This window comes from Aquarana catesbeiana, linkage group LG07 (genome assembly GCF_042186555.1).
Source record: "Aquarana catesbeiana isolate 2022-GZ linkage group LG07, ASM4218655v1, whole genome shotgun sequence".
NCBI lineage: Eukaryota > Metazoa > Chordata > Amphibia > Anura > Ranidae > Aquarana > Aquarana catesbeiana.
In genome coordinates this window covers 242659290-242687039 of record NC_133330.1, presented here as the reverse complement: position 1 = coordinate 242687039, position 27750 = coordinate 242659290, and positions in this window count along the sequence as shown.

The window sequence follows — 27750 nt, the reverse complement described above, 5'->3', positions numbered from 1 at the left end:
AAATTTTTTCCTCAGTTTAGGCCGATACGTATTCTTCTACATTATTTTGCTAACAAAAATTGCAATAAGCGTTTATTGATTGGTTTGTGCAAAAGTTATAGCGTCTACAAAATAGGGATAGTTTAATGGCATTTTTATTAATAATTTTTTTTACTAGTAATGGCGGCGATCAGCGATTTGTATTATGAATGCAACATTATGGCAGACAAATCTGACACTTGATGTCATTTTGGGACCATTGTCATTTATACAATGATCAAAGCTCAAAAAATGCACTGATTTTACTGTGTAAAAAATGACACTGGCAGGGAAGGGGTTAACCACTAGGGGGGCGCTGAAGGGGTTAAGTGTGTCCTAGGGAGTGATTCTACCTGTGGGGGGGGATGGGCTACCAGTGACACAACACTGATCACTGCTCCCGATGACAGGGAGCAGAAGATCACTGTCCTGTCACTAGGCAGAACAGGGAGATGCTGTGTTTACATAGACATCTCCCCGTTCTTCAGCTCCGTGACGCGATCGCTGGCACCCGGCGGACATCGAGTCCGCGGGTCCCGATGTCACGTTACTTTGCGCAGCCGTGCCATTCTGCCGATATACATCGGTGTGAGCCGGTCGGCAAGTGGTTAAAAATGAAATCACATATTATGCCCAAAAACAAGTTCCCCCCACACACACACACACATAAACATATATTATTGCTATCACATGTGATGTCAGTAAAGTTAAGTGAAATTTAAAAAAAAAAAAGGAATAAATAATTTTCAATTTATCCTCCCTCCTGTGAAAAACCAAATTTGCGCATAGGTGTGCCTAGCCTACACATGAAAGCATAGTTTGCAGTTGCACATGTTAAATATATTATCGCCACGATCATTGTAAGAGGAATATTTCCATGGCCGTTATTTGTTCTTAGTTATCACTAAACTGAGAGCAGCAAGTCCTTTTAAGTTCCACTTGACCTGACCACCTGTAGGTTACGCCCCCTTTCTGACCAGACCATATTCTGCTATTTAGCGCGTTGCAGCTTTAACTGACAACTGCACGCTCCTGCGATATACTACCCAAATGAAATTTATGCTCTTCTCCCGCCACATATAGAGCTTTTATTGGTGGCATTAAATCACCGCTGGGTTTTACATTTTTTGTTACTGAAAAATAAAAAAAGTTAAATATATTTAAAAAAAAAAAAAAAAGTACACACGGTCGGACATTGTTCGGACATTCCGACAACAAAATCCTAGGATTTTTTCTGACGGATGTTGGCTCAAACTTGTCTTGCATACACACGGTCACAAAAAGTTGTCGGAAAATCCAATCGTTCTGAACGCGGTGACGTAAAACACGTACGTCGGGACTATAAACGGGGCAGTGGCCAATAGTTTTCATCTCTTTATTTATTCTGAGCATGCGTGGCACTTTGTCCATCGGATTTGTGTACACACGATCGGAATTTCCGACAACGGATTTTGTTGTCGGAAAATTGTATCTCCTGCTCTCCAACTTTGTGTGTCGGAAAATCCGATGGAAAATGTCCGATGGAGCCCACACACGGTCGGAATTTCCGACAACACGCTCCGATCGGACATGTTCCATCGGAAAATCCGACCGTGTGTACGGGGCATTACAGTGGCTGGACTTAACCAGCTTGCGGACCCGCCATATGTTTAGTTACTATGGGGGGTCCACATCCGCAAGTGGGTTAATGCTTTGCAAAAGAAACAAGAAAGGAAATTTTACACCATACACAGTTCACACAAGTGCGTAATAATAATTAGAAAGGTGGACTGGACAATAGACATGTGCATTCGTTTTCATCCAAATGCATTTTCGTTTGAATTTCAGGTATTTTCGAAAGCGCAGAATCCGAAAACCGAAAGATCCGACATAAACAAATGCTTTATTTTCGTTTTCGTTGCGACAACAGTTCGATATAGATAGGAGATTCGACATGATGCTGACAATAACAATAATCTACAGTCCATCCATGTAGTCCATGTAGATATAATAATAATCTACAGTCCATCCATACTAGTCCAAGATTATTCTAGAAGATTCATTCGACATAGAGAGAAAAGATTGCTGTTGGAATTGGGTGGGGGAAGTAAAATAAAAATAATGATGATGATGAATGTTATTGGCTGATTGTAACCAAAGAGGAGGGGCAGTAAAATAGCTAGAACCACGCATGTACAGCCAACTTACTTTCACTTACGATTTGCTAGCAGAGAGAGACACACACGCTGAATCATTTCAGAAGACAGTCAATCTTAGCTGGTCCATTTGTCACTTTGTCAGAGAACCTGAATTATTTATCAATTGAGCATAAGCACAGCAGCAGAACAATAGTGAAGCAAGCTACAGTTCAATTTAACTTTTTCACAATAATCTGCTGTTATTGTTTTAGTGTTGTGAACTTGATAGATGGATACTAGTGTTGCTGCTAGTGTTTTGATAGCCTCAGAGGCTGCCCGTGTTGTGGGGGGAGATTTATATAGATTCTATATTATAGATTGAGATTCTATATACCCTATCTTGTTACCTGTCTGATCAGTGATCACTATCACCAGTCCATTTTCTGAACTATACAGCAACAGCACGTCAGCAATGTACCGTTCTAACGGAAAAGTGAAGGCAGGTAGAGGTAGTGGTCGTGGTCGAGGTGGACGCCTTGCTAAAAAAAAGTGGCAAGGTTTCTGCTACAATTAGAAGAAAAGAGGTTTAACCTTAAACTACGTAGAGGGTTCTTTACTGTAAGAGCGGCAAGGATGTGGAATTCCCTTCCACAGGCGGTGGTCTCAGTGGGGAGCATTGATAGCTTCAAGAAACTATTAGATAATCACCTGAATGACCGCAATATACAGGGATATGTAATGTAATACTGACACATAATCACACACATAGGTTGGACTTGATGGACTTGTGTCTTTTTTCAACCTCACCTACTATGTAACTATATGTAGTGCCTCTGACACTTCTGCTGCCACAAACATGCTGTCCACAACAGTGGGTGTCACCACCAGTGCCACCAGCAAAGCTAGTTCCACCACCACCAGTTCTAATATTAGTTTTCCTACCACCAACATCTGCTGCCGCTTCCACTGCCAGTGCAGCGCCTCCTTCTACTTCTACAGGTGTCATGGCTTCTTATTTTTATGGAATAGGCAAGAAACCTAGTAAAGTGGAGTTGCCTTTACACTCACCACCACCAATCACAGTGCCACTGCCCAGCTCCCCAAAGAAGCAATTGAGGGAGACAGCAGCAGAGACAGAGTGTGAGACTTTTTTTTCATTGGCCCAAGAACAGAATGATTTTGAATGTGATGCTCATCTTTCCCCAACCACTGCAGACGTTTTATACACTCTTAGCCCACAGGACTTACAGTTTGATCTAGAGAAAGGGCAAGAGGGATATTCTGTGAGGAGTAGGACATGTAGCAGTCCACTTTTTTCATCTGCTGCTAACTCCCCTTCTCCCTCTGTTATTATGGAGGAAGAATCCTGTTGGTGGTGGCACTAGTGTAATAGGGCGTACACACGGTCGGACTTTGTTCGGACATTCCAACAACAAAATCCTAGGATTTTTTCCGACGGATGTTGGCTCAAACTTGTTTTGTCTACACACGGTCGCACAAAGTTGTCGGAAAATCCGATCGTTCTAAACGCGGTGACATAAAACACGTACGTCGGGACTATAAACGGGGCAGTGGCCAATAGCTTTCATCTCTTTATTTATTCTGAGCATGCGTGGCACTTTGTCCGTCGGATTTGTGTACACACGATCGGAATTTCCGACAACGGATTTTGTTGTCTGAAAATTTTATCTCCTGCTCTCCAACTTTGTGTGTCGGAAAATCCGATGGAAAATGCCCGATGGAGCCCACACACGGTCGGAATTTCCGACAACACGCTCCGATCGGACATTTTCCATCGGAAAATCCGACCGTGTGTACGGGGCATAAGAGTTCAAACTTCATCAGGAAGCAGGTCTGCAGTGCAAGACCAGCAGGGTTATCAAGCTTTCCTGCTCCACACAGAAGTCCGTGATGATAAACACAGCTCTGCCAACATATTGCGGGCAATTAGATCGATGTTGGCCAATTGGTTTGGAGAGCGGGCAGTCATCAATGTCTCTGTTGGGTTCATTGTGACAGACGGAGGTTCAAACATGGTTAAAGTGCTCCAAGATGGATCTTTTGTTGGTGTGCGCTGTTCTGCACACATACTGCATTTAGTGGTCAAGGGTGCAATCCCAGTGGAGAAAAACAACAAGATTGCTCAAATCTTGGACCTTTGCAGAAAGATTGCAGGGCATTTCCACCGCAGTGTAGGGGCTAGTCAACTGTTGAGGGAGGAGCAAGAACAATCAGGGCTCCCCATACATCGCCTGAAACATGATGTCAGCACCCGGTGGAACTATACCCTGGAAATGCTGGAAAGCATTTTGGAGCAAAAGACAGCCATCCACAATCTATCATCCCACCACAGCATTGGGATTGATTCCACACTGGGACATGATGACTGGTGTATAATTGGGCAGCTCGTTTATGTCTTAAAGCCCTTTCGGAATGTGACGGAAAACTTGAGTCAGAGCAATGCCAGCCTAGGACAGGTCATACACTTGTTTACCTATCTCATAGATAAGATGGGATTGTTCCTAGAAAACAGTGAGCCTGTTTGTGGCAGCCCACTTGCCGATGTAGCGTCTTTCATCAGAAAGCTACAAGATAACTTAAAAGATCGGCTAAATGACTGTGTCCGCAAAAGCCCTTAATTCATGCTGGCTTCCCTGTGTGATCCCAGGATCAAAGGTAAACTGGCACTCAGAGAAAACAGCCTCTCCTACTGGAAAGAAAACTGATTGAAAGGGTCCGTAATTTGCAGCAACAGAGATGTATGCCGGATGAGGCCGGTTTGGAAGATTCACCTGCCATGTCTGCTATTCCAAGGCCTGGCACCATCACTCAAAAACAACCGAGTGGAGCATGTGCATGTTGGGTAGAGGCACTTGACAATCTGGTGGATGCAGGTCAAGCAGCAGGTAATCGAGAGGAGAGCTGTGCTTCTGAAATGGTCAGGGCCTACCTATATGAAGCACCTTTGCTTCCTACAGAGGACCCTTTGACCTACTGGGATGGTAAAAAAAGTTTGTGGCCTGGTCTTTGCCTGGTTGCCCAGCAACTACTATCCTGTCCTCCAACCACTGTGCAAAGTGAGAGAGTTTTCTCTATTACTGGAAATATCCCAGTAATCCACACCGCGCACAACTAACACCCCATTTGATGGAACAAATTTTACCTCCCCAAGCTGGGTTACCCTACCCTTAACTTGTGAGACCTGAATCATTGTTACCACGTGAAGATAGATGAGACTCAAAGGAACTATCCAAATGTTGAGGAAAATCATTTTTTTTATTTTCTTACCACTTGACACAATAGCAGTTGTCTACTTGTCTTTGGTGTGACCCCAAGATTTAAATAGAATTAGATTGTTTTAAGCAATCCAAATGTTTCCCTTTATTCCTTCCATCACCCTTTTTTGTAATGAATGTTGTGTAGAGTGACTAGAGTGTGCATGATTGCATGAATGAATGTTGTGTGAATGGACAGTAGCAAGGGTTGAAGCCTTGACGTGGCGCTACTGCTCACATGTTGCTGTCTTTGTAAATACAAATAGCAACAAGTGCTAATGTAACCATTTTTGTATGATGGTCTGGAAATAAGAGACAGTGATTAAAGATGACCTCAACAGCATGACAGTTCCTCTTGATGGAGAGACTGTCAACTCAAGGATCAGAATATGCTACCAACACAACATAGCATAAAGAAGCATACAGTTGGAAACGTGATTCTATGTAAGATAGACTAGTTGGTCACTGGCACTGCTGAGCTGCATCCAGATGCCCAGGACCCCTCCCATTTGCCATCTCTGACCCTGGGGACACCAGGGCCCTCTCTGATCCTCCGCCTGTTTCATGACCATCTGCAATTGTCCAAAGTCACCAGTGTGAGTAATCTACCCTGCTGCCATGTTACTCAAGCCGTGGAAATGATGACTGTCCTTTGAACTGTTGCCCCTTGTGATTGCGTTAGCTTTGAACCTCTGTCTGGTTAACTGCTGTCATGATTGCAAGCCTGCAACCTATGTCCTGTGAACTTTTGAAGACGGTATGGTGGTTATGGTTAACCCTTGCTATAACTATCTGCTGTGTATTCTGGTGGGGGGAAAGCTGAACGGCGTGACTGGACACAATACATGGGATTACCCTTTGCACATTGAAATAGTGTAGAGAGAAATCTCTTAAATTTTCTAAGTTCAGCCTGATGGTTAAATGTAGAAAAACTACAATTATAAGGCCTCTAGTAAGTTAGTAACAATAAATGGACTAACTCATTTAGATAAACATCACATGAATCTATTCTAACAAGGAAAGCAAAACTCAAGAAAACAATTATTGGTGGTGACCTGGTAACCAGTCACTGTAGGGACATATTAATGCCAGCCATCTGGTCACCAAGGTACCAAGTAGCCTCCAGTTGCTTCCTAAGGCTACGTTGGTACCTCTCCAGAGCCACATAGTGACTGAGCTGCCGGCGATTGTGGAGGGCCAAAGAGTGACATAGCCTCCTGGTTAAGGCATATTGTCTCTCTTGGACCACCACAATGCGCCACAGATAATCATTCACATGTGGCTCTGGAGGGGGGATGTGTACTGGTCCTGGAGTGGGTGGAGAATCCACACCAGGACGCACGGGGGAGGAGGCACCAATGGGTGTGTGCAGGTGGGGAGATAGTGATGAAGGGTGGAGGAGAACATGCCCTGTAGAAACCGTTTAATAACCGTTTAATAAAATATAGCAGGCTACTTTTTAAAGTTGATAATTTTGTAAGGCCACTGATTGAATAAGCCCCACTTCTGTTCTAGGCTAGGTAGGTTACTCACTCCTGCTCTAGGCTAGGAGGTATAACAGGTATAACATCATGAGAAAAGTGTTAATGCATGCATTAGGGGCATGCCAGAGATTGAACATGTCCAGGGACTGCCAGCCAATAGCTGGAGATTCTTGTCTGACACACCCCCTCCAGCCTGCTGTGTTATTCACAATGATTAACAGTGATTGGCTCAGACTGGGAATCTGAACTGCAGCAAGAAGGTGGCGTGATCAGGGACATTAAGGAAATAACAAGCACAGGTCACGCTAACAGGAAGACTGGAATCAGCTGCAGAGGGGGACTAATAATTCCAGCTAAACCGAAGCCTTGCAAAATAAATCACAACCATTTCTAGACAAGGCATGCCATCAGCATTTCATATTTAAAATACTATATTTGCCTGGAAAATACAAAAAAGTTATACTTACTCGATGGATCTGCCACATTTGGCTGTTCCTCCGCATCCCCAGCAGCCTCTACAGGGCAGGTCTCCTCCATCTCCTGCTCAGCCTCAGCAGCTGTTGATTAATGATAGAAAAGAACATTACAATCTGCAGTGTACAACAATCTCACACATTAGTACAAGAACATTGAAACATGTATGATCACTCAGCGAATACCAGCAAGATTATATTACTTACATGTGGGCGTTGCTGCCTCAGCCTCCTCCTCCTGAGTCTCCCCCTCTGACTGGATGACACCTATTTAAAGGAGAAATGATGAACGTCACAATGTTCAAGCTTCAAATTACTATAAATAAATACGCTGTAGTATAGTAGGATAAAATGAATGATCCATTAGCATGGCAATACAGGGCAGGTCACTAACGTTTATCTACAAGGCAGGGACATGCATTCACCATTTAGAAAAAATCAGTAAAAAAAAAAAAAAAACACGAGGCACTTACCTGTCCTGGTTCCAGCGGCGCTAGGCATTCTTCGTTTATGGTCTGCTCCAGGCCACCTGTTGAATGCAGTTGCCTGGGGAACTGAGAAACCCCTTCGCTTTGTGGAACCCATTTTCGGCTCTGCTTCGGTGGGTAAAGGGAGGACGTCCCGGCTTGGCAGAGGCTCTACCCTTGCCTCCAACACTTCACCACTTCGCCCTGGGTGGCATTAAGCTCCATTGATTCTATGCTTATGGCAGTAGAATCCAACTTCTCTGGTAAGCGTATTCCATCTATTCGCTTAAATTGATGACATACAAGCTGAAGGTTGGGAAGCAGACAGGATTGATACACGGATTATTTATTTTCACTGTGGACTTTTGTTCCTTTGGATCATATATTAATTTTTTCTTGGGACATTACATTTGTGTGCACTTTGAACTTTATATTTATTTATTATTTATATATGTGTGTTTTTAGCGCTACAATTTATTTTAAATTTGTTTCTCCCTTTTTTGTCACATGGTTTGTAGCAGCTGTTTTTGTTTCTTTTGGGTAGCGCCTTAATCATCCCCTTTTTCACTGCTAGGTGCACCGCCACTGATCAGGCGCCTCAGTTCAGAGCGGCGACGTTCTGTCAGATTACATAAGTTACGCAAGTGCTTGCGTTACCTGACAGAGTGTCGCAGAGGCTCTACCTGTCACTGCTTGAGTGAGAAGCAATGACACTGGAATCGACAATGGAAGGCTGGACAAATGGAAAAGGACCCACTGCATCATAGTTGCCAACAGTCCAGATTTTCCCGGGACAATCCCGATTTTGGGACCCTCGTCCTGATCGGAGGCTGTCCCGAATCTGGATTTTCATCAGGAAAATCAGGAATGTTTGTTTTTTAATTTTTGGAGCAGCTGGCTCCAGCAAAATGGCCACCAGCGCTGCCGCTAGATCTTCCTCCTTGTGTTCAGTGGAGAGAGGAAGGGGGCTCGATCCGTGCAGCCAATGAATCGGCTTCTTTAGCTGCACGGATCGGCCCCTCCCCTCTCCACTGAACACACGGCGCCGGTGTCTATCGGCGCCTGCGCAGTATGGAGCGGACACTATCCGATGGGGGGACACTTTTCGTCAGAACACCGGCCGCTCCTGGAGTTCCTGGACATGTGCTGGGGGGCGTTATGGGAGGGGAGGGTCTGCACTGGCACTGATGGAGGGGATGGTCTGCACTGAGGGGGGCCTGCACTAATGAGGGGGGCTGCACTGAGGGGGTTCTGCGCTAATAGAGGGGGGTCTGCACGAATAGAGGGGGGTCTGCACTGATAGAGGGGGGTCTGCACTGAAGGGGGCCTGCACTAATGATGGGGGGGCTGCACTGAGGGGGTTCTGCACTGATAGAGGGGGGTCTGCACTGAGGGGGTCTGCACTAATAGAGGGGGGTCTGCACTGATAGAGGGGGGGTCTGCACTGTAGGGGGTCTGTACTGATAGAGGGGGGGTCTGCACTGATAGAGCGGGGTCTGCACTGATAGAGAGGGGGGTCTGCACTGATGGAGGGGGGTCTGCACTGATGGAGGGGGGTCTGCACTGAGGGGGTCTATACTGATAGATGGGGGACCGCACTGAGGGGGGTCTGTATTGAGGGAGAGGGGTCTGTACTGAGGGGGTCTATACTGATGAGGGGGGTCTACGCTGAGGGGGTCTAAACTGATGGAGGGGGTCTGCACTTAGTGGGGGGGTCTGTACTGAGGGAGGAGGATCTATACTGCTGGAGGGGCGGTTTGTACTTAGTGGGGGGTCTTTACTAAGGGAGGGGGGTCTGTCCTGAAGGGGGACTATAGTTGGTGGAGGGGGGGTGACACCAATTTTTTTCCGCACTGGGTGACACCAGCTGTAGTGACGCCACTGGCTCTTGTCTCTGCAGCAATTTAACTTTAATGTACAGGAAGGGGGTTAACTATATACAGGAGGAGGGGGGGTAACTATATACAGGAGGGGGTTAGCTATATACAGGAGGAGGGGGGTTAACGATATACAGGAGGGAGAGGTTAGCTATATACAGGAGGGGGAGGGTTAACTATATACAGGAGGGGGAGGGTTAACTATATACAGGAGGTGGGTTAACTATATACAGGAGGGGAGTTAACTATATACAGGAGGGGGGAGGGTTAACTATGTACAGGAGAGGGGAGGGTTAACTATATACAGGAGTGGGGGTTAACTATTTACAGGAGGGGGTTAACTATTTACAGGAGGGGGGTTAACTATGTACAGGAGGGGTTACTATGTACAGGGGGATACTATGTACAGGGGGGGGTAACTATGCACAGGGGGGTAACTATGTACAGGGGAGTAACTAAGGGGAGAGGGGAAACTATGTACAGGGGGAGGGGGTAACTATGTACAGGGGGGTAACTATGGCTCTGCCTGAGACACTGATTTAAGGACTGAGGCTGGGAACACTAGTGTGAAGACTGACTCTGCTGGTGGCACCTGATGCAAGGAGTGACTCTGCTGGGGGCACCTGATGCAAGGAGGGACTCTGCTGGGGCACCTGATGCAAGGAGGGACTCTTCTGGCGGCACCTGATGCAAGGAGGGACTCTGCCGGGGGCACCTGATACAAGGACAGACTGTGCTGGGGACACCTGATGCAAGGACGAACTCTGCTGGGGACACCTGATGCAAGGACAGACTCTGCTGGGGGCACCTGATGCAAGAAAGGACTCTGCTGGTGGCAGGCGATGTGGCTAGTGACATGCTCAGGGATCCCACTGCTTCGACATTATGGTGAGTTGAATGATTTCATTTTATATTACAATGTAATAATAGAAATAATGCACTTCAATCATCCTGACACCATAGCAATCATGGTGCCGGGATGATTGAAGCGCTAACACCAGGTGTTTGGAGTGTTAGAAGCGCGCCGCAGTTTTCTTTTTTGTTGCTATGCCATGCCTACAAACGCATGCATCATTTCTCCTTTAAATAGGTGTCATCCAGTCAGAGGGGGAGACTCAGGAGGAGGAGGCCGAGGCAGCAACGCCCACATGTAAGTAGTATAATCTTGCTGGTATCTGCTGAGTGATCATACATGTTTCAATGTTCTTGTACTAATGTGTGAGATTGTTGTACACTGTGGATTGTAATGTTCTTTTCTATCATTAATCAACAGCTGCTGAGGCTGAGCAGGAGGTGGAGGAGACCTGCCCTGTAGAGACTGCTGGGAATGCGGTGGAACAGCCAGATGCGGCAGATCCAGGGAGTAAGTATAACTTTTTTTGTATTTTCCCGGCAAATATAGTATTTTAAATATGAAATGCTGATGGCATACCTTGTCTAGAAATGGTTGTGATTTATTCTGCAAGGCTTCGGTTTAGCTGGAATTATTAGTCCCCCTCTGCAGCTGATTCCAGTCTTCCTGTTAGCGTGACCTGTGCTTGTTATTTCCTCAATGTCCCTGATCACGCCACCTTCTTGCTGCAGTTCAGATTCCCAGTCTGAGCCAATCACTGTTAATCATCGTGAATAACACAGTAGGCTGGAGGGGGTGTGTCAGACGAGAATCTCCAGCTATTGGCTGGCAGTCCCTGGACATGTTCAATCTCTGGCATGCCCCTAATGCATGCATTAACACTTTTCTCATGATGTTATACCTATTATACCTCTTAGCCTAGACCTTGAGTGAGTAACCTACCTAGCCTAGAACAGAAGTGGGGCTTATTCAATCAATGGCCTTACAAAATTATCAACTTTAAAAAGTATCCTGCTATATTTTATTAAACAACTTTTTATTAGGTCATCCCAAATGCAATGTCTTGAATGGCTTCTCTTTGGTGAGTGTAATGTTAAAAGCTGGTGTAGCTGATATGTTTTTCTGCAAGTGCAACTGATCTTCCATATTTGCAACAGTCAGTCTGGATGAGGTAGGTTAGTTAGTGGTCGGTCAGCACTTAGGCGTCCATTACACTGTAAAATTTTCTCTAGCCAGCCGTGCGACCAAGCAGATAAAATGTTTGGGAGATTCCCCTTTACACTGCTCGATGTGTAGAGGGGAATCCCTTTGTTTTTTTTTTTCTTAAATAATCTTTATTAACAATTCTTAATTTACATACACCATATTAAAACAACTACAGGTTCAAGTGGGCGTGCTCCACTATTGAGGAGGTCGTAGGTCCCCCCTACGTTCCTCCCCATGACCATTACGTCTACATAACCCGTCCAGAAGCTAAGCTGCATGCGGTATATTAAGGTGACATGTGGTTATTTTCTCCCCAACCCTCCCTACCCTCCCTTACTCTCCACCCCCCTAAGCCAGATCCTTCCTTTTATTCCTGACACCCTACACTTATTAACCACGGGTTCCACATCTTTTCAAACTTCTTAAGATTCCCTCTTCTAATATATAGGGCTCTCTCCTTCCATATTACATCATTTACTGTTTTAACCCACTCATCCACTGCAGGGGGTAAAGCTGTTTGCCATCTTTGCATAATAAGCTTCCGGGCCTGATAAAGGCATCTCAAAATGGCTGTTTTAGCCGCTATCTCCTCTCGTCTCCATGCCCTGTATCCAAGGATACAGAATCTGACGTCTGTCTCTAGGGAAATCTCCCACTTGCCCTCGATAGAGCCCACAACCCCCAGCCAGTAACGTACTAATTTGGGGCACCTCCATACCATGTGTATCAGGTCGCCCTCCTCCCCACACCTGGGGCATGTGGCGTCAGGTCTTACACCAAAGCGAAATAGTTTTTTTGGGGTGTAGTATGCTCTATGTAGCAACATTAAGTGGGAGAGTCTCTGTGCAGGTGACACTGAGACCTCCTGTCCTGCCTCCAATATTTCCCTCCATTGTATATCTGTCACCTTCCCCACATCCTTCTCCCACCCCTCCCTGCAGCCGAGGTGCTCTGATCTAACAATTGCTTCCTTGCACAGTTGCGCATATATTCCAGAGATAAAACCCTTCATCTTCCCGGGTTTAATCACCCCCTGCAATAGTGCAGCATCTGTCCAGGCTGGGGGACTTACCCTAAACTGTACCTCCAATGCCGCTCTCATTTGCAAATACCTGAAGAATGTTTGTCTTGGAATACTATATTCCTTTTGGAGGTCCTCAAAAGTTTTCAATACTCTCCCTCTATACAGCTGGGATAATCTATTTATACCCCACCTCGCCCATTCCTTAAATTCCTCCATAACCACTATCTCCTGTAAGTTCCTGTTATGCCAGAGGGGAGCATATTCTGTAAACCCAACATATCCCATTAATAACTTTGTTGCCTTCCAAACTTTTGTCACCAACTTAGTTGTGGGGCCTCTACCAGGTAACGAGTCTGCCTCCAATGCTTCCACTATGGTTTTATGGGGTGCCTCCAGAGTTAACAAACCACTGCCCGCATTTTCACCCCCTATATGCTGCAACTGTCCTGCCAGAAAATAGCACCTCGGATGCGGGAGGGCTATCCCACCCTCTCTAACTGGTAGCTGTAGGTTCTGAAGGCTAATCCTGGCCTTCCCCCTCCTCCACAGCAACTCCCTAAAAAGTGAGTCAATCTTCTGGAACCACTTTTTGTTCACCCACACCGGTGAGTTGTGTAACAGATACAGCAGCTGAGGCAACCAAACCATCTTGATCAGGTTGCCCCTTCCTGCTACAGATAGGGGCAGCCGGCTCCAAATATCTATTTTACACCTAAATTTACCCAGCAGTGGCTCTAGGTTGTCTACAATAAACTGGTTGGGATCTTTTGACATATTTATGCCCAAATAGCGGATCGTTGAGACTACTTTTAAGTGTGGAATTTCTGACAAGACCGGACCACTAAGGTTATCTAATGGCAGTAGTGCAGACTTCCTCCAATTCACCACCAGTCCTGACACAATGCCAAACCTCTCCATTATGTCCATTACCTGCCTGAGAGAGCCTCCCGTATCTCCAAGAAACAGTAGGACATCGTCGGCATACAGGGCAATCCTCTCCTCTCCTATTCTTCTTACAAAACCTACAATCATTGGGCTAGACCTAATATGAATTGCTAATGGCTCCATAGCGAGGGCGAACAACAGGGGGGACAGGGGACATCCCTGTCTCGTCCCCCTCTCCAGGCATATTTTCCCTGAGAATTCCTTATTAACCCTGACCTTCGCACTTGGGCCCCCATACAGTATTTTTAACCACCTTCTAAAGACAGGACCCAAGCCGAACTCCTCCAGCACTCGCCAGAGATAGGGCCATTCCAAGCTGTCAAAGGCCTTGGTTATATCCAGAGATACCACTGCTCTTGATCCCATGTTCTCCGTCGGGGTCTGAAAATTCATATATGCCCTCCTGATGTTCATACTCGTGGTCCTATGGGAAATAAATCCCGTTTGATCCACGTGAATAAGTTTATGCACAATTTTATTAAGTCTGGCAGCCAATACCCTTGCCAGGATTTTGGCGTCTGTACACAACAGAGAGATAGGCCTGTATGCCGACGGTTCCAGTGGGTCACCCCCTTCTTTATGAAGCAGGATAATGTTTGTTTCAGTCATGGAGACAGGCAAACACCCTCCCTGCAGAGCCCAGTTCAATGTTTTCAGCAACTCAGGTAGGAGGATCTTCCCGTAGCGCTTATAGGTCTCCACCGGGAGACCATCCGGCCCTGGAGATTTTTGATTTGCCATTCCATTTACAGCTTGTTGTAGTTCAGCTAAAGTAATTGGGGCGTCCATGCCCTCCCTATCCACTTCAGAAACTTTGGGGACCTGTATATCCTTAAAAAAATTTTCCATATCCTCCTCCCCCACGAGCCCATGCGACCTATATAGATTTGCATAATACCTCTCGAATGTGTCTGTGATTTCTGAGCTCTGAGAGGATATCTCACCATTTGGAGTCCTGATTGCCGGGATCGCCGAGGAGGAGGAGTTGGTTTTTACCAAATAGGCCAACATACGTCCCACACTTTCTCCCTCCCCAAAAGTCCGTTGTTTCTGGAAGAGTTGCTTATTTTCACCCCTCTTCAGGACTGCTGTTCTATAGGCCTCCTGTTTCTCCTCCCACAATTTCTGCCTCTCTGGTGTAGGGCTATCTATAAATTGTTTCTCTGCCATCTCCAGTTCCCTCCTAATTCCCTCCTCCCACTCCCTTGCCCTCCTCTTGACTCCTGCCACCCCCTGGATCAAAATACCCCTAAGGAATGCCTTCAATGCGTCCCATTGTACACCTGCTGTCGTTGAGCCTTCATTAAATTTTAGAAACTCTTCTAGTTTTGTTATTGTCCTCTCTGGCTCCCCCATTAATTCCAACCAATACGGACTTAGCTTCCAAAACCCTCTAGCCTCCCTAACCCCTATACTCACTGAGGCCACCATCAGGGAGTGATCCGAGACCCCTCTCGGATAGTATACTACATCCTTTATTATTGGCGCTGCCTCTGCATTCCCAAGGGTCATATCAATTCTGGAGAAGGTGGAGTGGGAGGAGGAGAAGCAGGAGTATTGCCTAGCTCCAGGATTCCGGACCCTCCACATATCCAACAGGTCTGCCTCCTCCAAAAAATGACCCAACCGGCCCCCTGCTACACTGGTTACTTGGACTCTCGGTGGAAATCTGTCCAGCTCTCTGTTCAACACCTCATTGAAATCCCCTAATACTATCACCAGGGTATCTGTTTTATCCAACATAAACTCCATTAGACTATACAGCACTTCCAATTTAAAAGGTGGGGGGATATAAATGTTAGCAATGACAAACATTCTGTTTTCAATAGAACAGTATAAGAAAACATAGCGACCCAAACTATCTATCCTGGTCTGCCTACAGGAGAATGTCACACTTCTTGTTACCAATATACTCACCCCCCTAGAGTAGGAGGAGTACACCGAATGGTATTGGGCCTGGAACCTTCTACTTGGAAGACATTTCATCGTGTCCTTTGTCAGGTGAGTCTCCTGTAGGCAGACCAAGCCCACCCCCCTTATCTCTAGCAGTGAAAAAATGGAGGCCCTCTTATTTGAATTCCCCATCCCCCGTACATTCCAGGAGCCTATTTTGAGAATTTTAGACTGCATCAAACAGACAACAAGCAGGTATTGGCCCCAGAGAACCTACGACAGTGGGCACCTTCAACTTGGTATATTGACTTGTACCAAAAAATAACACCTCCTTACCCATTATAAAAAAAAAAAAAACAAAACAAAGGTAAGTGGGCAGATAAGTAAAAAAAAGTGTTCCCTTGATTACCCTCTGTGCTTCGTTTCTATTATTTCCCTTTCTAGTAAACATTCTTGGTGTCCCCCTTTCCTTTTTCCCCGTGTTCCTCTTCGTAGTGTTTATATTTACCACACATGTACTTAATCCTACATCCCCCCTCCCCCCCTTCCCCCTAACTACCCCCGCAGTTACTAAGTGCATTTTAATTCCAAAAATAAGTTGCAACCCCCTTTCCTCTCCACCGCCCACCCCCCCTCTCCCTCCCCCCCACCAATCCCACCCAACCCTTCCCCCCTCCCTCCCCCACCTTACCAGGTTTGCCCCTGGGGCTTTATTCGTGACCACCTCATATACTCCCTTCACAATATTCCTTCCTAACATTCCCTCCCCTCCCTCCACCGACAATATCCACATGTGCCAAATTCTAAGTGCAATATCCTCCTCCTCCCCCATTCCTACTCTACCATACCCCCTCATTCTTCCTCTCTATACCAAGTTCAATTGTTTCCCACAGTCCAGGTTTTCTTATCTTCTTATCAGGCGTCCTGACTCTCTGGGCTCCGTTCTTTGAGATTCAATCTTTGTTTGTTTTCTTCATACCAGCGTGTTGCCCCCCGCCGGGGAATCGAAAACGAGAACCTCCCCAATTGCCTCAACCCGTAGCCTAGCTGGGTACAATAAAGCATACTTGACTTCAAATTTTTGAAGGGTCCGTTTGATCTCCACGAACCCTTCCCTGCGTCTCTGCAGCTCTGGCGAAAAGTCTGCGAAAAATGAAACCTTTGTTCCGTTATAAAGAATAAGTCCCTTCTCTCTGGCTCTGCGTAGTAGGGTTAACTTGTCACAGTGATTCAAAAATTTCATTAGTAAGGACCTGGGGCGCCCTCCAGGGAGTGGAGCCCTGAAGGGGACCCGGTGGGCTCTCTCAATCGCAAACTGTGCGGTAAAAGCATCTCTTCCAAATATTTCTATGAGCCATCCTTCCAAAAAAGCAATGGGGCTGTGCCCCTCACATCTCTCTGGGAGACCTACTATTCTTATGTTATCCCTTCTCAGACGATTTTCCATTTCATCCATTTTTTCATTAATTCTACCCAGTTGCTGCTTCATGGTTTTAACATCTTGCTGTAGGGGAAAAACATCATCCTCCACTTGGCTCACTCTTCCCTCTAGGCCCGTTATTCTATCTACTGCCTTTTGCAACTCCTGCTTTATTAATAACAGTTCATCTTTAACCTCTTTAATTTGGCGGCTTAACCCTTCCACTGATGCTTTACAGGAGTTAATCACTTGCAATACTTCCCTCAGGGTAGGTTCTACCTCCATGGCGGGGACGGTAGTTGGCAATGATAACTGAGCTTTTTCCCCTGCCCCTGTACCTTTATTGACATTCGGGTTTTTATGCCCTGCTCCAACTGCAGATGATGATGCCTGTCCTTGGCTTTTACTGTCCCCAGTAGTCTTAGGTTGTGGAAGTTGCCCGTTTTTAGTGGGGGTCTGTTCAGGGGTATGTGCAAACCTCTCCAACTTTGCTGCTGCTACTGCCGCCTGGTTCCCCTTCTCCCTTGCTGACCGTAATGACTGGGGGCCCAGGTTCTCCATGTTAACTGGCTCCTCCCCTCTCCTTCTGGACATTGCCTTTATTACCTTTGTTTCTTTTATGTACCCAGATAGTCAATACCACCAGGAGAAGCAGGCTAAGGAAAGACGAAAACCAGGGAACAGGAAAAGAGTTTAGCCGAGCTTATTCAAACAAGTACTGTCCCTTTAATGCAAGGGTCTAACCACAACCCTGCAATCAGCCGATGTACTTATTCAGCAGTCTAAGTATTTTGTTGTGCTGGTCAGATGCATTACATATGCCCGCTCACTCCTCCATCCCCCTGTTGTAATATAGGGTCACCACAAACTGTCCTTTATTCTTTATCCGAGCACAGTGAGCTATGGTAAGCTGACAGGGTTAAACCCTCTTTCCACGTCCCGCTCACCTGCTCCGGTCCCCACAGTCCCAGGACCCAGCATCCAGCTCCTTACCAGCCTCCACAGAGTAACCCAGACAGACTGGCATAAGATTCACCTCTGGTCTTCTGTTCCACCACCACCCGTCCGCCTCACCTCCTCTCTCGCCGCTCCGTAGCGGCACACTGAAAGCCGCTCCACCGACTCCCAGGCGCACAGGCGCAGTAGCTACCGCGGCTCCAGTGACGGCGCCGCGATGTGGCTAGTGTGTTCTGGCAGCCGGCTTCTCCGTCTAAGGACACTTCCTCGCTTGCCCGCTTTGCATCGGCACGCTGAGATCCAATTGCTTGCAGCAACAGCCGACCAACCGTTCCAGCCCTCCAATATCAGCAGGTAACCGGCAAGGTGGGGAGACTCTCAGCACACCACTCGCTCTGCTCCACACTCCATCCACACCCACACCCTCATCCGGTCACGCCCCCATCAACCGGGGAATCCCTTTGTACTCTGGCTGGGGAGGACACTCAGCTCTGCCCCGGTCAGAGTACAGTAAAGTACTACACCTTCCTGCACAGCTCTGCAAACTTGGTGTGACGCAGCAAATTGACACAGACACCACTCTCCTACACACAAATTGATTAGGTGCATCTCACTAAATATCAAAAATGGAAAACTGGTATGGAAGTGAAAACATCTCAAGATGTTACATGATTGTCTACAAGGGCTGGGAGATAATTGCCTTTATATAATGTTAGGGTGAAGAAGCCATGTGTATTGTATTATCTATCTATCTATCTAATGTATTTTCTTTTCTTCACAGGTGAAGTCTTCATCATTCACCTCCACCCGGTGGACGAAGGCCTGGACCTGCCCGTGTCTGGTTGGGTTGACTGTCCTTCCTCCCCAGAGGTTTCTACAGGGCATGTTCTCCTCCACCCTTCATCACTATCTCCCCACCTGGACACACCCATTGGTGCCTCCTCCCCAGTGCGTCCTGGTGTGGATTCTCCACCTGCTCCAGGACCAGTACACATCCCCCTCCAGAGCCACATGTGAATGATTATCTGCGGCGCATTGTGGAGGTCCAAGAGAGACAATATGCCTTAACCAGGAGGCTATGTCACTCTTTGGCCCTCCACAATCGCCGGCAGCTCCGTCACTATGTGGCTCTGGAGAGGTACCAACGTAGCCTTAGGAGGCAACTGGAGGCTACTCGGTACCTTGGTGACCAGATGGCTGGCATTAATATGTCCCTACAGTGACTGGTCACCAGGTTGGGGGAGAATATATTTTTATAATTTTTTTTTAATTTTATGTTTTGTTTATGTTAAAAATAAAAAAAAAATGGTTCAGAAATAATTGTTTTCTTGAGTTTTGCTTTCCTTGTTAGAATAGATTCATGTGATGTTTATCTAAATGAACTAGTCCATTTATTGTTACTAACTTACTAGAGGCCTTATAATTTTAGTTTTTCTACATTTAACCATCAGGCTGAACTTAGAAAATTTAAGAGATTTCTCTCTACACTATTTCAATGTGCAAAGGGTAATCCCATGTATTGTGTCCAGTCACGCCGTTCAGCTTTCCCCCCACCAGAATACACAGCAGATAGTTATAGCAAGGGTTAACCATAACCACCATACCGTCTTCAACAGTTCACAGGACATAGGTTGCAGGCTTGCAATCATGACAGCAGTTAACCGGACAGAGGTTCAAAGCTAACGCAATCACAAGGGGCAACAGTTCAAAGGACAGTCATCATTTCCAGGGCTTGAGTAACATGGCAGCAGGGTAGATTACTCACACTGGTGACTTTGGACAATTGCAGATGGTCATGAAACAGGCGGAGGATCAGAGAGGGCCCTGGTGTCCCCAGGGTCAGAGATGGCAAATGGGAGGGGTCCTGGGCAACTGGATGCAGCTCAGCAGTGCCAGTGACCAACTAATCTATCTTGCATAGAATCACGTTTCCAACTGTATCCTTCTTTGTGCTATGTTGTGTTGGTAACATATTCTGATCCTTGAGTTGACAGTCTCTCCATCAAGAGGAACTGTCATGCTGTTGAGGTCATCTTTAATCATTGTCTTTTATTTCCAGACCATCATACAAAAATGGTTACATTAGCACACGTTGCTATTTGTATTTACAAAGACAGCAACATGTGAGCAGTAGCGCCACATCAAAGCTTCAACCCTTGCTACTGTCCATTCACACAAAATTCATTCATGCAATCACGCACACTCTAGTCACTCTACACAACATTCATTACAAAAAAGGGTGATGGAAGGAATAAAGGGAAAAATTTGGATTGCCTAAAACAATCTAATTCTATTTAAATCTTGGGATCACATCAAAGACAAGTAGACAACTGCTATTGTGTCAAGTGGTAAGAAAATAAAAAAAATTATTTTCCTCCACATTTGGATGGTTCCTCTGAGTCTCATCTATCTTCACATGGTAACAATGATTCAGGTCTCACAAGTTAAGGGTAGGGTAACCCAGCTTGGGGAGGTTAAATTTGAGGAAAGTTATTTGTTCCATCAAATGGGGTGTTAGTTGTGCACGGTGTGGATTAAGGATATTCCCAGTAATAGAGAAAACTCTCTCACTTTGCACAGTGGTTGGAGGACAGGATAGTAGTTGCTGGGCAACCAGGCAAAGACCAGGCCACAAACTTTTCTTACCATCCCAATAGGTCAAAGGGTCCTCTGTAGGAAGCAAAGGTGCTTCATATAGGTAGGCCCTGACCATTTCAGAGGCACTGCTCTCCTCTCGATTACCTGCTGCTTGACCTGCATCCACCAGATTGTCAAGTGCCTCTACACAACATGCACATGCTCCACTCGGTTGTTTTTGAGTGATGGTGCCAGGCCTTGGAATAGCAGACATGGCAGGTGAATCTTTCAAACAAGCCTCATCCGGCATACATCTCTGTTGCTGCAAATTACGGACCCTTTCAATCAGTTTTTCTTTCCAGTAGGAGAGGCTGTTGTCTCTGAGTGCCAGTTTACCTTTGATCCTGGGATCACACAGGGAAGCCAGCATGAGTTCAGGGCTTTTAGCATAAGTATGCTGTTCCTTCAGAGAGCATGCACCCATGATGTCACCAGCTGCTGCTCCAAAGAATATCTCCTAAACATGCACCATGCTTTATTATAAGCTAACCTGTAGGTAAAAATAAAAATCCAGGGTTTGCTACCACATACCATAAGAAATTATGTGCCAATTATGACAGGTTTTCTTGTTAAAGGTACATCCCCACCCATTGATATTCACCTTTGCCGCACTTTAATCTTTGTGTACCTGTACACAGGTTTAATAGACTTCTCCCCTTCAGCACAGACCAGTGCCAAGCACTGCAGCCTGGGGGAAAGGGGAGATGGTATCATGCCCCTATACTCATAAACACTGGACCTGCAGACAAATAGAATGCCAGAGGATGAAGGCGAGGGTGAGTGTCAGTAGATGAATGGTTCCTTATCAAAATTCTAGTTTCTCTGCTATTTAATACCTATCCTCAGCAACAATATTTATCATGCCAACAATTTTCCTGCCTGCTTGAATATTTTGAACACTTGCAAAAAAAAAAAACGTTTTAGCTGGAGTTAGGCTTTAATGATATAGATCTATACCTATGTGCGTGAATTGTCAAAAATATGTTGTTAAAGCACTGGGTGACCATTCAAGGTCCTTTGAGGACTGTTCTTTACTAGGAGCTCACATTGCTAAATTGATGGGTTATTATCGTGTCTTCCTTTCTAAAAAAGAAAATTGGTCTTTCCCTTGAGACAACAAGAAGAAAGCAGTTCTGTCTGTAGCAGCTTAAGGGAACATTTTACAACTAGCTCTGGCCTCTAGCTCTTGACCTGACATGATTTCTGAATCTCATATAGTTACAAGAGCTAGCAATAATCTATTTCACTTTCCTAGCTACAGTATACTTGTCAAAAACCAACAGAGAGGAAAAAATAAAGCTACACATTTATAACATAAGCCAATATTTACATTTATAAAATTACCAAAAAAAATATACCACACAATAAACATGATAGATAGATAGATAGATAGATAGATAGATAGATAGATAGATAGATAGATAGATAGATAGATAGATAGATAGATAGATAGATAGATAGATAATTATTTGATCCCCTGAAGAGTTTGTAAGTTTGCCCACTTACAAAGAAATGAATGGTCTATAATTTTTATCATAGATGTATTTTAAATGATAGAGACAGAATATCAAAATATCAACCAAAAATCCTGAAAAACACATAAAACAAATGCTATAAATTAGGTTGCAGTTCAGTGAGTAAAACAAGTATTTGATCCCCAAGCACTTAGTACTTGGTGGAGAAACCCTTGTTGGCAAGCACAGAGGTAAGACATTTCTTGTAGTTGGTGACCAGTTTTGCACACATCTCAGGAGCGATTTTGGTCCATTCTTTTTTACACATCGTACCTAAATCCTTAAGGTTTCTTGGCTGTTTCTTGGCAACTCAAAGTTGCAGCTCCTTCCATACATTTTCTATAGGATTAAGGTCTGGTGACTGAATAGCCCACTCCATGACCTTAATGTTCTCCTTCTTGAGCCACTCCTTTGTTGCCTTGATGGTATGTTTTGGGTCATTGTCATTCTGAAAGACACATCCATGTCTGATCTTCAGTGTTCTAGCTGAGGCAAGAAGGTTTTCACCCAAGATTTTACAATACATGACCCCATCCATTGGCCCCTCAATGCGGCAAAGTCGATCTGTACCTTTAGCAGAGAAACAGCCCCAAAGCATTATGTTTCCACCTCCATGCTTGACTGTAGGGATGGTGAGTTCATAGTCATAGTCAGTGTTTTTCTTACCTCCTGGTTGGACACACAGAGCGTGGCAAGGGAGCGAGCCTGCTGGGATTACATTCAGCAGAAAGATGGAGCCAGGACTGTGGGCAGGGGAACCAAAGAGAAGAGGATCGGGGCTGCTTTGTGCAAAACCATTGCAAAGAGCAGGTAAGTATAACATGATTGTTATTTTTTTTATTATTATTTCCTTTAGAATCCCAGTTTTTTTAGAATTTCGGTTTAATCATTTTAATGATTTAAAATACTTAACTGCTCTGTGCAATGGTGCCTTACCGCCTCTTCTGTGGTCCCTGATCAACACTGTCTGCTCCTCTTCTCTGAATGCCCCCATAGAAAGCTGTGTGCTGCAGAGACACTCGTGTGGGTGCACTCCTGAGCCAGGCTTTATATGTGCCCTAGACACACACAGCGCAGCACGGCCCGCCCCTACTTCCTCCTCACAGGATTTGATTGACAGCAACAGAAGCAAATGGCTCCCACTGCTGCCTCTGTGTCCTGTGGGTAGAGGGAGAGCAGTGCTGCTGCAGCCAGGCAGAGTGCTGGATCGGGAGAGGACACATGTAAGTATTTAGGGGGGTAAAGGAGCAAGTAACAAGACATTCATCACAGTACATGCCGATCACTAGGTCCTGGCCAATGATTGACCGCTGGCACCTGGTGATCTGCTCTGAGCTTCACCAAACACAGCTCTGCGAATGTAAACAACACTAAGCAGGGAATGAACACAACTAGATCCCCAGTAAAAGTAGCACACAGTACACACATAAACACTTGGTAGGCACTCATTTAACCCCTTGATCGCCCTAGATGTTAACACCTTCCTCCCCAGTGTCATAAGTACAGTGACAGTGCATATTATTAGTACTGATCACTAGGGATGAGCCAAACACCCCCCGCGGTTCGGTTCACGGCAGAACATGCGAATGGACCGAAAGTTTGCGAGAACATTCGAACACCGTTAAGCCCATTACCAGGCCCTTTGGGTCTTGTATGGATATTAAGGGGAACCCCGCACCCAAATAAAAAAAAAGAAAAGGCGTGGGGCCCCCAGGCCCTATATACTCTGAACAGCAGTATACAGGGGGTCCAAACAAGACAGGTTTGTTCTTAAGTATAACCTGTTTGTAATTTGGAACAGGTACATTTTGTTAGGCCCCTTTCACACTGGGGCGTCAGCTGTAAAGCACCGCTATACCGTCGGTATTCGGCCGCTAGTAGGGCAGTTTTACTCCCGCTAGCGGCCGAGAAAGGGTTAAAAACCACCGCAAAGCACCTCTGCAGAGGCGCTTTGCCGGCGGTATAGCCGCGCTGTCCCATTGATTTCAATGGGCAGGATCGGTGAAGGAGCGGTGTATACACCGCTCCTTCACCGCTCCGAAGATGCTGCTAGCAGGACTTTTTTCCCATCCTGCTAGCGCACCGCTCCAGTGTGAAAGCCCTCTGGGCTTTCACACTGGAGAGACAGCAGCGGCTATTTCGGGTCGGTTTTCAGACGCTATTTTTAGCACAATAGCGCCTGCAAACCGCCCCAGTATGAAAGGGGCCTAAGTGTAGCTCCAGGCAAAAAACAATTTTTAAGCTTTTTGGATAACATAGGGAAGGGTTATCATCACCCCTGTAACATTTGTTTTGCTGTCTGTGCCCCTGTTCAGAAGATTTCACCTCACTTTCTGTCCCAATGACAATTGGATTTTGAAAATTTGGGGTTATTAGGGAAACAAGGATTGGTGATAAAGCATCAGTGGAGACACCTTTTTCCTATATTAACTCTTACAGAAGAGAATTTCCCTTACTAGGGGTAGATTTCCTCTCACTACCTGTTGTCTCCCTCCGTTTGTAAGTAGGAGTCGTTTGTAAGTCGGATGTTTGAAAGTAGGGGACCGCCTGTATATACTATGTGGCCTGCCCTATATACTCTGCAGAAATTGGGCCTTAGGTGTTGGTGGTAAAAGAACTCTGTAAGCCCTCACAGTTACTCTTGGTGGGTGCTGGAACGAGCCCTTCTGTGAAATATTATATCAAGAATTGTAATTACATGCCCCTGTTAAACAGGGGCCGAAAGATTGGGCCCTTGGTGGTGGTGGTGGTGCCACAACACTGTAATTTCTCACAGTTACTCTTGGTGGGTGCAGGAATGGGCCCTGCTGTGAAATATTATAACAAGAATTGTAATTACATGCCACTGTTAAAGAGGGGCAGAAAAATTGGGCCTTTGGTGGTGGTGTACTGGTGGTGGTGCCACAACACTGTAAGCCCTCACAGTTACTCTTGGTGGGCACAGGAACAGGCCCTGCTGTGAAATATTATATCAGGAATTGTAATTACATGCCACTGTTAAACAGGGGCAGAAAAAATTGGGCCTTTGGTGGCGGTTGTGGTGCCACAACACTGTAAGCCCTCATAGTTAATCTTGGTGGGCGCAGGAATGGGCCCTGCTGTGAAATATTATATCAAGAATTGTAATTACATGCCACTGTTAAACAGGGGCAGAAAAAATTGGGCCTTTGGTGGTGATGGACAGGTGGTGGTGCCACAACACTATAAGCCCTCACAGTAATTCTTGGTGGGCGCAGGAATGGGCTCTGCTGTGAAATATTAGATCAAAAATTGTAATTACACGCCCCTGTTAAACAAGGGCAGAAAAATTGGGTCTTAGGCAGTGATGGTGGTGCCACAACACTGTAGCCCCCTCACAGATTCTGTTGTTGAGCGCAGGAACAAGCCCTGCTGTGAAATATTAGAGCAAATATTGTAATTACATGCCCCTGTTAAACAGGGGCAGAAAAATTGGGCCTTAGGCGGTGGTGGTGGTGGTGGCACAAGACTGTAAAGCCTCACAGATACTCTTGTTGAGTGCAGGAACAGGCCCTGCTGTGAAATATTAGAGCAAATATTGTAATTACATGCCCCTGTTAAACAGGGGCAGAAAAATTGGGCCTTAGGCACTGGTGGTAGTGCCACAACACTGCAACCCCTTTCAGATACTTTAGTTGAGCGCAGGAACGAGCCCTGCTGTGAAATATTACAGCAAAAATTTTAATTACATGCCCCTGTTAAACAGGGGCAGAAAAAGTAGGCCTTAGGCAGTGGTGGTGGTGCCACAACACTGCAACTCCTCACAGATACTCTAGTTGAGTGCAAGAATGAGCCCTGCTGTGAAATATTACAGCAAAAATTATAATTATACGCCCCTGTTAAACGGGGGCAGAAAAATTGGGCCTTAGGCACTGGTGGTGGTGCCCTGAAACAAAAATCTTCTTAGAAGCTATGAACATTGAGGAGCAACATGAACATTGAGGAGGAATAGGATAGTCACTCAGCATAACAGGATAGTCGCTCAGCATAGGCAATCTTCAAAGGATCTCACATTCATAGAAAAATTAATCAGTTACATCAGCATCAGGTGTTTGGTAGCTGGTGATCCAAGACTGATTAATTTTTATGAAGGTGAGCCGATCAACTGAGCCTGTGGACAGGCGCACTCTATGATCAGTTACAAAGCCTCCAGCAGCACTGAATTTGCATTCAGAAAGAACGCTGGATGCAGGACAGGCCAGTAGCTCAATTGCATATTGTGCAAGCTCTGGCCAGTGATCCATCCTCAAGACCCAGTAACCCAGTGGATTTTCGGTTGGAAAGGTCTCCAAGTCTGATCTTGCCCCTAGGTATTCCTGCACCATGTAAATCAGACGCTGGCGATGGTTGCTGGAACCGATCAGACCTAGGGGACTAAAAAATTATCTGAACGCATCGGTCAGACGGCCACCTTCTCTACCGCTCCTTCTGTGACTGACTGAAGCCTCAGCAACATGTTGTCCAGGAGGACCAGGAAATTGTAACCTCCCAGGCTCTGGAAACGCATTGCACAAACCTTTTGCAAGGCCTCTCGAAGATGTTTCATCCTCTGCTCCCTCTGCGAAGGCTGGATAAGTTCCTTACCCTTGTAACATGGATGAAGAAGGGTTGCCAGCCAGTAATGATCCCTCTCCTTGATACCACGAATCTGAGGGTCCTTTCGCAGGCTTTGCAGGATTAGGGAGGCCATGCAGTGAAGGTTTGCTGAGGCATTCGATCCGGAGTCCTCTGGGTCACTAAGGATGACATGATCCACAGCCACCTTCTCCCAGGTGGAGACAAGTCCATTGATTTCTGGGGACTGAGAATGATCCCTTGAAGACTGCTGCTGATGCTGAGTGCCAGGCTCCACCTCGATGCTGACACAATCCTCATCCTCCTCCTCCTCTTCCTGTGTGATCGGGGGGCCCGCAGGAATACTGTCTGGATAAAGGGGGCCTTGAGAGGTAAAGAAGTCCTCCTGTTCCTCCCTCTGTTCTGCCTCAAGTGCCCTGTCCATTATTCCACGAAGCGTGTGCTCCAACAGGAAGACAAGAGGGACAGTATCACTGATGCATGCACTGTCACTGCTCACCATCCTCGTGGCCTCCTCAAATGGTGACAGGAGAGTGCATGCATCCTTGATCAGTAGCCACTGGCGTGGCGAAAAAAAGCCAAGCTCCCCTGAACCTGTCCTTGTGCCATACTCACACAGGTACTCATTGATGGCCCTCTCCTGCATGTGCAGCCACTGCAGCATTGCCAACGTTGAGTTCCACCTGGTGGGCATGTCACAAATGAGGCGGTTCTTGGGCAGGTTGCATTCCCTTTGAATGTCAGCCAGCCAAGCACTGGCATTATATGACCGGCGGAAATGCCCACAGAATTTCCTGGCCTGTCTCAGGAGATCCTGTAAGCCCGGGTACCTGCACAAGAACCGTTGCACCACCAAATTAAGGACGTGTCATGTACCTTATAGGTTTTGAGCCCGAAGTGCAGAGAAGGACCTCCCTTACAGCTCCCACTCCTGTTCCTCTGGAATGGAGACAGAACGCCAGGAGTGAGGAGTGGTATGGGTGCCTGGCAGGATCGA